Source organism: Odontesthes bonariensis, chromosome 24 (assembly GCF_027942865.1).
Source record: "Odontesthes bonariensis isolate fOdoBon6 chromosome 24, fOdoBon6.hap1, whole genome shotgun sequence".
Classification (NCBI taxonomy): Eukaryota; Metazoa; Chordata; class Actinopteri; order Atheriniformes; family Atherinopsidae; genus Odontesthes; species Odontesthes bonariensis.
The window spans coordinates 106,573-121,119 of NC_134529.1; the positions used below are offsets into that span (position 1 = coordinate 106,573).

The following is a 14,547-nucleotide window of genomic DNA, read 5'->3' on the forward strand; positions in this document are numbered from 1 at the left end:
TGCAGCAGCTGTGTGACATGCAGCAGATGTGTGTGACATGCAGCAGATGTGTGACATGTAGCAGATGTGTGACATGCAGCAGATGTGTGTGACATGCAGCAGATGTGTGTGACATGCAGCATCTGTGTGTGACTTGCAGCAGCTGTGTGACATGCAGCAGATGTGTGTGACATGCAGCAGCTGTGTGACATGCAGCAGATGTGTGTGACATGCAGCAGATGTGTGTGACATGCAGCAGATGTGTGTGACATGCAGCAGATGTGTGTGACATGCAGCAGATGTGTGTGACTTGCAGCAGCTGTGTGACATGCAGCAGCTGTGTGTGACATGCAGCAGATGTGTGTGACATGCAGCAGATGTGTGTGACATGCAGCAGCTGTGTGTGACATGCAGCAGATGTGTGTGACATGCAGCAGATGTGTGTGACATGCAGCAGCTGTGTGTGACATGCAGCAGCTGTGTGTGACATGCAGCAGATGTGTGTGACATGCAGCAGCTGTGTGACATGCAGCAGATGTGTGTGACATGCAGCAGCTGTGTGACATGCAGCAGATGTGTGTGACATGCAGCAGCTGTGTGTGACATGCAGCAGATGTGTGTGACATGCAGCAGATGTGTGTGACATGCAGCAGATGTGTGTGACATGCAGCAGCTGTGTGTGACATGCAGCAGCTGTGTGTGACATGCAGCAGCTGTGTGTGACATGCAGCAGATGTGTGTGAGATGCAGCAGCTGTGTGTGACATGCAGCAGCTGTGTGTGACATGCAGCAGCTGTGTGTGACATGCAGCAGCTGTGTGTGACATGCAGCAGCTGTTTGTGACATGCAGCAGATGTGTGTGACATGCAGCAGATGTGTGTGACATGCAGCAGCTGTGTGTGACATGCAGCAGCTGTGTGTGACATGCAGCAGATGTGTGTGAGATGCAGCAGCTGTGTGTGACATGCAGCAGATGTGTGTGACGTGCAGCAGATGTGTGTGACATGCAGCAGCTGTGTGTGACATGCAGCAGCTGTGTGTGACATGCAGCAGATGTGTGTGACATGCAGCAGATATGTGTGACATGCAGCAGCTGTGTGTGACATGCAGCAGCTGTGTGTGACATGCAGCAACTGTGTGTGACATGCAGCAGCTGTGTGTGACATGCAGCAGCTGTGTGTGACATGCAGCAGCTGTGTGACATGCAGCAGCTGTGTGTGACATGCAGCAGCTGTGTGTGACATGCAGCAGCTGTGTGACATGCAGCAGATGTGTGTGACATGCAGCAGTTGTGTGTGACATGCAGCAGCTGTATGACATGCAGCAGATGTGTGTGACATGCAGCAGCTGTGTGTGACATGCAGCAGATGTGTGTGACATGCAGCAGCTGTGTGTGACATGCAGCAGATGTGTGTGACATGCAGCAGTTGTGTGTGACATGCAGCAGCTGTATGACATGCAGCAGCTGTGTGTGACATGCAGCAGCTGTGTGTGACATGCAGCAGCTGTGTGACATGCAGCAGATGTGTGTGACATGCAGCAGCTGTGTGACATGCAGCAGATGTGTGTGACATGCAGCAGCTGTGTGACATGCAGCAGATGTGTGTGACATGCAACAGATGTGTGTGACATGCAGCAGCTGTGTGTGACATGCAGCAGCTGTGTGTGACATGCAACAGATGTGTGTGACATGCAGCAGCTGTGTGTGACATGCAGTAGATGTGTGTGACATGCAGCAGCTGTGTGTGACATGCAGCAGATGTGTGTGACATGCAGCAGATGTGTGTGACATGCATTACATTACATTACGGTCATTTTGCAGACGCTTTTAACCAAAGCGACTTACAATAAGTGCGTTCAACATCGGTAGGCAAAAGAACTTCAGGTCACAAGAAATCATAAGTGCATTTCCTTCTAATACCAAACAGCTAAGAGCAAAACTAGTGCTAGAGTAAGTGCGATAACCAACCAGCCTCTCAGGTGTGTGACATGCAGCAGCTGTGTGTGACATGCAGCAGATGTGTGTGACATGCAGCAGCTGTGTGACATGCAGCAGCTGTGTGTGACATGCAGCAGATGTGTGTGACATGCAGCAGATGTGTGTGACATGCAGCAGCTGTGTGACATGCAGCAGATGTGTGTGACATGCAGCAGCTGTGTGTGACATGCATCAGCTGTGTGTGACATGCAGCAGATGTGTGTGACATGCAGCAGATGTGTGTGACATGCAGCAGCTGTGTGTGACATGCAGCAGATGTGTGTGACATGCAGCAGATATGTTTTTGCTGTCGTCCTCCAGTCTCTGATGTTTCTGACACACAGCAGACGTGGGCCTGCAGGTCTGTTTCTCGTGTCACGCTCACCTTTCATCCTCCTTTCATCACTCATCTCGCCTCCATCTCTGTTTGTTCTGGGTTAGGGTAATCAGCTCACCAGCTGCAGACCAGCTGCCGCTCACCCTCTCAGAATGAACTCCTCTTTCTGTTCTCCGTCTCTTTTTCTCCGTCTCTTTGTTCATACAGTTTCTCTGCAGCAGCTCAACTGATCAGATCATTGATCGGATCCTCAAACTTTGTCTCAGCGAACTTGTCAATTACTAAGTCAGTTGCTAGTTACTCTGCTGGTTCCTCCTCCTCCTCCTCCTCCTCCTCCTCCTCCTCCTCCTCCTCCTCCTCCTCCTCCTCCTCCTCCTCCTCCTCCTCCTCCTCCTCTCCTCCTCTTCATCCTCCTCCTCCTCGTCCTCCTCCTCCTCCTCCTCCTCCTCCTCCTCCTCCTCCTCCTCCTCCTCCTCCTCTTCCTCCTCTTCATCCTCCTCCTCCTCGTCCTCCTGCTTCAGTCTCAGTCTCAGTCAGACAGAGCTGAACATCAGGAGCTGAACATCAGGAGCTGAACATCGGGAGCTGAACATCAGGAGCTGAACATCGGGAGCTGAACATCAGGAGCTGAACATCAGGAGCTGAACATCTGCTCTGTGGCATCAGTTTTCCATGAACATGTTCCACCGTGTGCTGAGGATGATGGGAAGTTCCTCCGGTTTGACTTGTTCAAAACAAATCATGAAAGAGACGAAGAGGATGATCTACAGCAAACCTCCTCGAAACCGTATTGGAGCCGCAGTGAGTAATCAATCAATAAATAATGAGTAGCTAGTTAACAATAACCCACTAACTAACTGTTTAATAACTCATGACTGACTGACTAATATCTGAACACCAATAATCAGTTAATCCTAACAGAAGAAACCAGATTACAGAAAATAATCTGTACAGAACTGAAGGCAGGTTAGACTAATGTCTTTATTTTCAGATTCATGATATATTTTGTTCTTTCCTGGCTTCTACTGGATGTTCCTGATTTTAAAGTTATTTTTCACTGAGCTGCCTGATGGAATAAAGTGTTGGTCCAGAACTTCTGATTGACCGATTTATTGTTTGATAATTTTTTTGTTTTTTTCCCCTTGTCCTGTTCAGCATTATGGCAGCAGAACAGTAATCTGAATACCGTTAATGCCAAACACATTTGCTATGCCAAGGGAAGCTTTATGAATGTAAAGCTCCCCTTGATGCCCATCAACTCCTCATTTTTATTTATTTAATTTTGTTACAATATTTAACATGATGTGATAGTGTGATAGTGCCGAACCGGACCGGGGGACAGAGAGAGGGAGAGTGAAGAAGAGAAAAAAAGAACAGAAACATGAAGAGACAAACATAGAAAACAATTAAAAATCAGACAACCAGCTGCTACACCTGTAAAAACAAAACTGAAGACAATCCACAGCTTCTGTGGGGAATCCAACCTTAGAAGCACCAGGAGCACCTGTAAGCAGACAAGCAGAGAACAAACACACAAACAAACAAACAAACAAACAAGCAGAGAACAAACCATGGGCGTCGCACCCGTGGGGGATGGGGGTGTTTTGACACCCCCACTTTTACAGCAAGATGATTTCCCCTTTTTGAATTTTCAATGACCAAATAAAGTTAACAAATCATAAAATGTGTTTTAAAGACCCTGTACCCTCTTTAGAATAATTCTATCCAGATTTGAGCTGTCTAACTATTGTAGTTTCCATACAGGACCTAGTTTAGGGCGATTGAAATGGCCCTGTTCTGCAGTTTTTACAAATCAGAAAAAGGTTTCACAAATCTCAAACAAGGTTTTAATGAATCTACACCCTCTTTAGAATAATTCCATCCAGATTTGAGTAGTCTAACTATTGTAGTTTCCATACAGGACCTAGTTTAGGGCGATCAAAATGCAGTGAAATGGCCCTTTATGCCCATCCATTTAATTTGCGAATCAGATGCCAACTTCAGCGTGGTGTCTCTGGGCTTGATGTGGCACTCATGTGCCCCCCCCTGTAACACCCCCACATTTAAAATCACTGCTCCACCCCTGGAACAAACACACAAACAAACAAAAAAGCAGAGAACAAACACACAAACAAACAAACAAATAAGCAGAGAACAAACACACAAACAAACAAACAGGCAGAAAACAAACACACAAAAAGACATTTCTGTTCTCATTTGTCTATGCATGAAATATCTTTGAACTTATCAAGACTGTTGCCTGTTTTTAAATTCATTTAAATGATTTTATTTTTTTCTCTTTATGTTCTTTTATGTATTTTAATGCTTCTTGCACTCCCTGCTGCAATGCTTTTATTTTATGTAAAGCACTTTGAACTGTTTGTACATGAAATGTGCTCTATAAATAAATTTGAATTGATTTGATTTGAAAAAAAAACAAAAAAGCAAAGAACAAACACACAAACACACAAACAAACAAACAAAAACAGCAGAGAACAAACACACAAACAAACAAACAAGCACAAGCAGCAGCAATCTCATATAACACAACTGTGGATACAGATGACCTTAAACCACAGGACAACAACAACTGCTTAGTGAGCGAGCTACTGAGCTAATGAATGTGTGTGTGTGTGTGTGTGTGTGTGTGTGCGTGCATGCCTGAACATGCAATACACATAGATGGTCCCACATAATAACCATGCTTAAATATCAGTGTATAGTGTCACAACCCCCCCCCCCCCCAGCAATCAGAAGCAGGCCGAGAGGGCCCCCAAGGAGCACAGAACCCGGGAAGCCCACCATAGGGACAACCACACATCCCCCCAGAAGACAGCAGAGGAAGCACCCGGACAGAGCACCCACAAGCATCGAGCAGAGCCCCCCCGGCGACCAGAGGCGGCAGCCTACCAGCCCCGCCAGGCCCCCGCCACCCAGACACGGGCCGCGCGCCGGAACCGCCCCCTGCGAGCCCGAGCGCCACCAAAACCCCCCGGCAGGGGCCCCGCCCAACACCCGAGAAGCCCAGGCGCCCCAGACAGCCAACCGCAGTGGGCCAGCGCCTGCCCCAGTGCCCCTGGGCAAGCGCACCGGGAGTCAAGACGTGCCCACAGGTGGGTGAGGCAGCGAGCAGCGGGGAGAGGCAATGCCCCCCCCCATCAGGAACAGCACAAGCAGGCCAGAGGACAGCAGGACCCAGACCCAGACCCATCACCCCATAAATCATATAAGAAAGGAAAAAAAACACAACAAAAAAGATAATAATAAAAAATAAATAAATACATAAAAAAAAAAAGATGATAATAAAGAAAAATACAAAAATAAATAAACACACATCCACACACACTCTCACAGCACATGCATCCATCCCCCACCTCCGCTGGAGTGTGGCGTAGCGGGCACATCCGGGGGCCAGCAGCCCCCCAGCCAACACAGACCCCAACCCAGCAGGACAACTCCTCCTCCTGGCCCCCCCGCCCCAGGCAGCAACCAGGCAACAGGGGTGCGGGAAGACCCCTCCCCTCTCTCCTCTGGCTCTTTGATATTTTCTAATAGTGAGCATTTAAAATTGAGGGGCAGGCAACCTTGTGGAACTGGGAGCGTGGCCCTCCAGGCAGCCTACATACCCAAAGAGCCCCGCCCATCAGATACGACTCAGTGCTATCGCCCCCCAAAACCTAATGTGTGTGTGTGTGTGTGTGTGTGTGTGTGTCATGATTAGTAATGTCTAAGGTGTAATTAAAACAAGGGCGGGGGGCTGCAGAGTGCAGCAAAGGGGACCACCTACGTGGACCCATCCGCTGCCCCCCACAGAACACACCCGCCCTCAGAACCCCTTAGGTGTGTGCTGGGTACAGGAGCCAGAAGGGAGAGGGGTATTGGGGAGAGAGAAGACCGGGGGAGAGAGGCTCCCCCGGAGAGGGCAGCCAAGGAATCAAGGAATGGCTGCAACAGGCACCCCTGTTTCCTGGGATCCGCCACAGAGCAGGAGGGCTCGATGTTCACCAGGTCCGGGGCCCGCTGCGTATTCGGGGAGCCACTTGCGGGTCCTGGTGCGGCACCAGGCCCACACCGACCCACCTTCACGGCGGCGTGCCCAGGGCAACCAGACCCCCGCGTGGCACAAGGCAGCACCCAGACACCAGGGCCCAGGCCCAGCACTACTCCCCACGCCAGAGCGGCGCGGCCACCTGACCAGGAGCCAGCGACCCACCCCCCCCATGCCCACCTAGAGACCACGCCCCACACCGCAAGACAGCTCCACCCACAAGCCCCCCAAACTGCCAACCAGGCCAGACACACAGTCCCCCCCCAGCACACAACCACAAACATTGTTTCCATGCTAATATAATCTAAAAGAACATTTCTTCTTTTTTTGGGGGGGTTTTTTATGCCTTTATTATAGGACAGTGAGTAAGGCAAGGCAAGGCAATTTTATTTATAGAGCACAATTCATACACAGGGCAATTCAAAGTGCTTTACAGCTACATAAAATCACAAGAAGGCAATAAAACCATTGAACAGGAATAAAAAAAATAAAAGAAAGAAATTAAAAAAGAAAGAAATTTAAAACCCATTAAAATAATCATTAAGTAATTAAAAAGTGAAGAGTGCAGATAAAATACTTTCAGGTGTCATATGCACTGCTAAACAGAACTGTTTTCAGCCTGGATTTAAACATTGTCAGAGTTGAGGCCTGTCTCACATCTTCTGGAAGACTGTTCCAGATTTTAGGAGCATAAAACTGAAACGCAGCCTCACCTTGTTTAGTCCTGACTCTGGGCACCAGCAGGAGACCCCTCCCTGAGGCAGCAGACCCCTCCCTGGGGCAGGAGACCCCTCCCTGAGGTTCTCAGAGCCCGAGTTGGTTCATATGGCTCTAACATGTTAGAGATGTACTTTGGCGCTTGACCGTGAAGAGACTTGTACACAAGCAGAGCTGTTTTAAAGTCTATTCTCTGAGCGACAGGAAGCCAGTGCAGAGACCTGAGCACTGGACTAATATGGTCGTATTTCCTGGTTCTAGTCAGGACTCGAGCAGCAGCGTTCTGGATGTACTGCAGCTGTCTTACAGCCCGTTTAGAGCCCAGTGAGAAGGCCGTTACAGCAGTCTAACCTGCTGGAGACAAACGCATGGATCAGTCTCTCTAAGTCTGGTTTAGACACTATTCCTTTGATTCTGGCAATGTTTTTTAGATGGTAAAAAGCTGCTGATGTTACTGATTTAATGTGGCTGTTAAAGTTCAGGTCTGAGTCCAATATTACCCCGAGATTTCTAACTTGATAGTTAGGTTTTAGAGAGAGAGTCTCAAGGTGACTGATAACACTTTCTCTTTGTTTCTGTGGGCCACAGACAATGATTTCAGTTTTGTCTGAGTTTAGCTGGAGGAAATTGTTTTGCATCCACACACTGATCTGTTCGATGCAGCGACACAGTGTATCTACAGGCCCGTGTTCTCCTGCCGTCAGTGACACGTAGATCTGAGTGTCATCTGCATAATTGTGGTAGGACACATTATAGCTGCGTATTAGCTGGCCTAGTGGAAGCATGTACAGATTGAACAATACGGGTCCCAGGATTGACCCCTGGGGAACCCCACAGGTCATAGCCATTTGGTCTGAGACACAGTTACCAATTTCAACAAGATATTTCCTGTCCTCCAGATAGGACTTGAACCAGTTTAAAGCACGACCAGAGATTCCCACCCAGTCTTCTAACCTCTGTAATAAGATCGCATGGTCAACTGTGTCAAAGGCAGCACTCAGGTCCAGCAGAACTAAGACTGTGACTCTACTTGCATCTGTGTTCAGGCGGATGTCATTTGTCACCTTGATCAGAGCTGTCTCAGTGCTGTGGTGGGGCCTAAAGCCTGATTGGAAAGTATCAAAAGCATTGTTAGACAGGAGAAAGTCAGTAAGCTGTTGGTATACAACTTTTTCTAGGACTTTGCCTAAGAATGGCAGGTTTGATATGGGCCGGTAGTTGTTCAGTACTGTGGCATCAAGATTGCTCTTCTTTAGAAGAGGCTTAATGACAGCAGTTTTTAAGGGCTTTGGAAATGTTCCAGTCTGGAGTGAGATGTTGACTAGATGAGCAAGTTGTGGTAACAAACTGCTCAGCACAGACTTTAGGAATCTAGTGGGCAACTCATCAAGGCAGCACGTTGATGAACTCAGACTGCAGATGGTCTCTTCGACTGTTTTGTCAGTAACAGGTGTGAAATGTGTCAGCTCTAGGTGTCTAGCTGGCTGCAGAGTAGTTATTTGTGTTGTGGAAATTATTGCATTCTTAATGCCTTGAACTTTGTCATTAAAGAATGTTGCAAACTCATTACACTTGGATGTAGAAATGAGTTCTAAAGGCAGTGAAACTGGAGGGTTTGTTAATCTGTTTACTGTAGCAAACAGGACACGAGAGTTGTTACTGCAGTTTTTGATGATTTCAGAAAAATAACTCTCCCTTGTTCTACGCAAAGTCTGGTTGAACACACATAGCTTTTCTTTGTAAGTCTCATAATGAACCTGGAGCTTTGACTTGCGCCATTTCCGTTCGGCTCTCCGGCACTCCCTTTTCTGTGCCCTGACCGACTCTTCTTTCCTCCATGGCGCCCTTTGCCTACTTTTAACCATTCCAGTAACGCACTTCCGGTTATTTTCACAAAATAAAATACCTGTTACCTTTTTTTTTGTAAATATTTTTTGGGGCTTTTAATGAGAGGACAGTGGAGAGAGACAGGAAGCAGGGGGCAGAGAGAGGGGGAAGACACGCAGCAAAGGGCCGTCCGATGCGGGACTCAAACCGGGGCCAGCTGCACGAGGACTGTAGCCTCTGTACATGGGGCGGCTGCTCTACCCACTACGCCACCGACCGTCCCTAAAAGAACATTTCTACACAGATTCCTCTTTGCTTTCCAGTTCATGAGAATAGTTTTCTTTGCGATACATAGCACTGTGAGGACCATGTGTGCGGAGTTAATTTCCATGTTGATGTTGTCCAAGTCACCCAGTATGCACAGTGTGGGGCAGCAGGAATACTACACTTTAGCCATGTTGATAGGTCCTCACAGACCTCAAGCCAAAACTTCTGGACAGGCGCACAAAACCATAAAGCGTGTGCATAATTATCAGGTGTGTTATCTGTGCAATGTGTGCAGATGTTTGAGTGTGTTAGACCCATCCTGAACATCCTTTGTCCTGTATAATGTGTTCTGTGAAGGATTTTGTTTTGTATGAGCTGCAGATTAGGATTTCGAGTCATTCTGAAGGTGTTCAAACATATTTGTGGCCAGAAGTTATGGTTAGAATTAGAACTGAGGGATAGATCTGCCTCCCATTTTTAGGATGGTACAGAAATTGTGTCATCCATCTTAGACAGTAATTTATATATTTTTGATAGCAGTTTTGGTGTGCAGAAGCTTAAAACTTCTGCTACCCTAATGGGGAGTTGTAAGTCTGGTTGGTGGAGGATATATTTCCAGTTATTATAGACTTACGTTGTTGGTATTCTAGAAAAATATTGCTTCCTATCCCATGTTGTGATATGAAATTGTTTGATAATTTGATATTTGTTTATTTTGTTTCTGACAGCAAAGTTTCTTCGTCATGTCGGTGTTTGCGGCGGCCATGTTGGCTCCTGCCGCCTGGATCCTCTATCACCTGCCGGAGTACAGACAGCGAGCCCAGCAGAGTCCCAGGACCTGACCAGGACCTGACCAGGACCTGACCAGGACCTGACCAGGACCTGACCACCTCAGACATGCTTCATCTGGAAATTCAGATTCAGTCAACCTTCTAAATTAATCAGTAATTGTAATCAGTAAATCAGTAAATATGTGACCTGAAATCAGTTTAAAATATCTGACCTGAAATCAGTTTAATGCTTTGACCCTGAATAAAAAGGTTTTATGAAACTAAAGTTTGAAATTGTATTTGTTTATGAGCCTGGACTTATGACATCATCAGATTTTAGAATGACATAATCCTCTTCCTCCTACAGCGGGTGGGTCGATTCAACATAAAAAGTTATTCTTTAATGTAAATAGTTTCCTCCATGTTGCATCTTTCTCGTGTCAAACTTTGAAAGTTGATGTTTCCACCAGCAGGACGTTTGAGTGTCCTGGAGAAGAAACAAATCCTCCGTCTGTGAGCAGGAATGTTTCTGTTTATTTACTTTGTTCTGCTGGATTTAAAGACTTAATCACTTCCTGTTTGAGAACATTGGTTCCCACGGAGATGACAGGGTAAACACTGAGAGACAGGAAGTCTTCCTCATCCTCTTCATCATCATTTTTACAGTCAATAAGGAGCTCATCAACATTTCAGCTCCAATAAATGAGCTCAATAGACAGGCTGAATGTGATGAATGATGCTTTTCACAGTTTGGTTTTGAGTAATAAGCACAAACTGAACACGTCAACTTAGAAACTTAGGTTTACATGTTGTAGCGCGTTTCTGCCACCGGAGGGCAGCATCTTAGATATGTGGAACAGTCGGAACGTTGTTCTGCTCTTGGTTGTGTTGGTGCTGTTGTTGGTCATTTAGGTCTGCAGAACATAATTTGCCATTTTTTTTCTTTAAAGCTAACTTGAACAACATGAAACCAACTACATTAAGTAAAAATGTCAGTAACTTTGTATTTTTAAAGTAATCTTCACACTAGAGTTGTAACCATCCCAGAAGAGTTTTTTTATGTAAATTTCAATAAGGTGCAAGTAAAAAGGACAGATTAATAATGACAGAGTCATAGGGCACTTTACACAGGGAGGTTCAGACTTTAAACATCATAGAAACAACAAACAACAGGAACAAACTCCCAACAGTACAGAACTCCATTTGAGACAACACTGAGACAAAAATAAATAAGCCTGTGAAATGAACAACCTTAAAAAGGAAAGAACTCTTGAAATAAATAGGTCACTGGATGGAGTCCATAGCTGCCACTCCAAGTACTCCATCTACCTTACAGACTTAATTCAAACAAATAGGCATTTCTTTGAATTATCTAAGACGTGTGGTAGTAAAAGCTGAGATGTTCAGAAACCCATGTACAGATTTTAAACCAACATACAAAACCATTTTTAAATGGATTCAGTATTTTTCAGGAAGCCGATGGATCAACACCACTTCATCCCAAATCGTTTCCATTTAAACACTCGTCATCACTTCTGGGAAGCTGATGTGCTGGCAAAGAGAAAAGAATCGGCGCCATCATTTAAGGTCCAGCGTTGCTGTTGTTCTCTCCGGTATTAGTCGCATTTTCTTGTTTGTTGAAATTTTTTCTAACAACAAAAACAGTAAACGTCAGCAAACAGACGACAGTCACAACAGCAAAAAAAAGGTGAAGGATGAAGGGTGATAAATAAAGGTGTGTGTGCCCCTCTCAACTTTGTTAGTGTTGTATCTGTAACTTCCACCAAACCTATGCAGTTTGGCTACGCTGGACAACAACCTCCTCCGGGTTCCAGCTCCACCTTCCAAGAGAAGATGCCGCAGTAAGGTAAGTTTCAGGTGAAAGTGAAAAGCTTTCTCAGCCGGCTCCAAAGCTGCGTAACTGAAAACGATCTGACTGGAGTTATTCAGTCTGGTTTGAAAGCACTTCACATCACTTAAATCTGCACTTTTAAAGGTTTATAATGATTTATTTTATTAGTAACAGACTCAGGGCACTTATCCAGTTTAGTTCTTTTAGATCTTATCGCTGCTTTTGATACTGTCGACCACAGTATCCTAATTTCAAAGCTGGAATACTCTGTTAGGATCAAATAAACTTCAGCCCCACTCACCTGTGGGGTACCCATTCTTGGTCCAATCCTCTTCTTGATATATATGCTTACTCGAGGTTCTGTCCTTAAAAAATATGGGGTGTCCTTCCACTGTTATGCAGATGATTCCCACATCTATGTACCCCTCAAGCATAACACCTCAGCCCCTGTAAAAGCTTTATTAAACTTCCCAAAGCTAAACGAGCACAAAACCGTGTGACTGCGTAGCCTTTAATAACATACAGTGTGAATGTGGTATGAAAGTGCTTTATAAATACATCCCATTTACTAGGAGAGCTTCAGCAGCAATGATAGAAACTCAAAATGTCTGAACTTATTCATCATCATCTCCTCAAAACAAACAACACTTTCTATAAGTGACACATGTTCTAAAAGTATATGTAACCCAGAAACGGCATTCATAAAAAAATATACTAATTTTCTGGTTTCTTACTCGTGTCATTAAAGTTTCTATTAAACAGGACAATTCTCAGATTAATGGCAAAATGCTTTGATAAAACCTGTTATTGAATCTGTAAATGCAGATTAGTAACCACAGGCCTATTAAACTCTTCCTGGTTCTTTCTAAAGTGCTGGAGAAGGTTGTTTCACTATTTTCATCCATTACAGTTCAGACACAATCATTCAACAGTGTTGTGGAGATTTATTAAGAATTCTCGATTGTAGACTGGCTTCTCTGTTTTGTAACCACCAAGTGTCCGTCTGTCAGGACACAGTCTATAAATTCCCCCAAGACTTATGGCGCTTTTCCACTAGCTCGATACGGCTCGGTTTGGTTGTGTTTCCATTACAACCTAGTATACTTCGTGCCTCCTCGACGTGGGCGGGGTCATCATAACACGGCTGCGCGACCAGAACAACAACAACAACAACAACATAGGAGGAGGATAGCATGGAGGACATGGAGGCGCTCGTGTTGCTGCTCGCCCTGTGGCTGCTGTTCGCCCTGTGGCTGCTGCTCGCCCTGTGGCTGCTGCTCGCCCTGTGGCTGCTGCTCGCCCTGTGGCTGGTCACCCTGTGGCTGCTGCTCGCCCTGTGGCTGCTGGTCACCCTGTGGCTGCTGCTCGCCCTGTGGCTGCTGCTCGCCCTGTGGCTGCTGCTCACCCTGTGGCTGCTGCTCACCCTGTGGCTGCTGCTCGCCCTGTGGCTGCTGCTCGCCCTGTGGCTGGTCACCCTGTGGCTGCTGCTCGCCCTGTGGCTGCTGGTCACCCTGTGGCTGCTGCTCGCCCTGTGGCTGCTGCTCGCCCTGTGGCTGCTGCTCGCCCTGTGGCTGCTGCTCGCCCTGTGGCTGCTGGTCACCCTGTGGCTGCTGCTCGCCCTGTGGCTGGTCACCCTGTGGCTGCTGCTCGCCCTGTGGCTGCTGTTCGCCCTGTGGCTGCTGCTCGCCCTGTGGCTGCTGCTCGCCCTGTGGCTGGTCACCCTGTGGCTGCTGCTCGCCCTGTGGCTGCTGTTCGCCCTGTGGCTGCTGCTCGCCCTGTGGCTGCTGCTCGCCCTGTGGCTGCTGCTCGCCCTGTGGCTGGTCACCCTGTGGCTGCTGCTCGCCCTGTGGCTGCTGTTCGCCCTGTGGCTGGTCACCCTGTGGCTGCTGCTCGCCCTGTGGCTGGTCACCCTGTGGCTGCTGCTCGCCCTGTGGCTGCTGCTCGCCCTGTGGCTGGTCACCCTGTGGCTGCTGCTCGCCCTGTGGCTGCTGCTCGCCCTGTGGCTTTTTGTCGCACCGAAGGCGAGAGAAGAGAGCCAGAGAAGACTCCTGGCCGCCAGAAAAAACAGTATTGAAAAGTGACGACACTCATCGGCCAATCAGTGGAAGGCAGTCGGCTGACGTCACGTTTTAGTAACGCTTCGGCCTCTTGGAACCAGGGCTGAGGTGATACGGAAAATCTACCCGGTTGCAGGTACGGCGTGCTAGTGGAAACACGCAATAGCGAGCTAGTGGAAAAGCGCCATTAGAATGAAGAGGCAGGAGGCGGTCAATCCCTTTTATTGTGCTTTAATCCAGTATGTATGTCACTTACAGGTGTGGTTATTTCTCTGGACGCACAGTGATACTCTTGATGTGGGACCGAAATGAAAGGGTGGAGTCCACGATGACACCCAGGTTCCTCTGGTGATGGAGAGATGGAACAAGGCCAGATCCCACTGAGCCTCAGAGGGATAAATAAAGTCCTGCTTCATCCTGTTCAGGCTGCTTCCAGCTGCCTCTGAGGCGGCTGAACGGGACAGACTGATCATCTCCGTGATCAGGTTCCAGTTTTATTGATCCGAATGATGAAGTCCCATAAACTGTTTTGTTGTTGAACTCCTAATTTAAGTTTGAATGTTTATAGATGAAGAAAACCTTCTGGTCTGTTGTGAGTGAGTAAAATAATGAAGTTTTCAGGTTATTGATCAGTTACTAAAACAAGTTGTTATCGATCTGCTGTGTTTGAATCACAGCGCCTCACCTGCTCAGAACTTTAAAACTAACAGTTAAG

At 47.0% G+C, this 14,547-nt stretch overlaps 1 long non-coding RNA gene across 1 annotated transcript; it reads left to right on the plus strand.

The window, feature by feature from the left end:
- Nucleotides 1-2,773: 2,773 nt before the first annotated feature.
- LOC142374685 (uncharacterized) lies at nt 2,774-10,209 on the plus strand. Its single transcript, XR_012768776.1, has 2 exons — nt 2,774-3,095; nt 9,882-10,209. It is a non-coding gene; the product is annotated as an uncharacterized LOC142374685 (long non-coding RNA).
- The last annotated feature ends 4,338 nt before the right edge of the window (nt 10,210-14,547 follow it).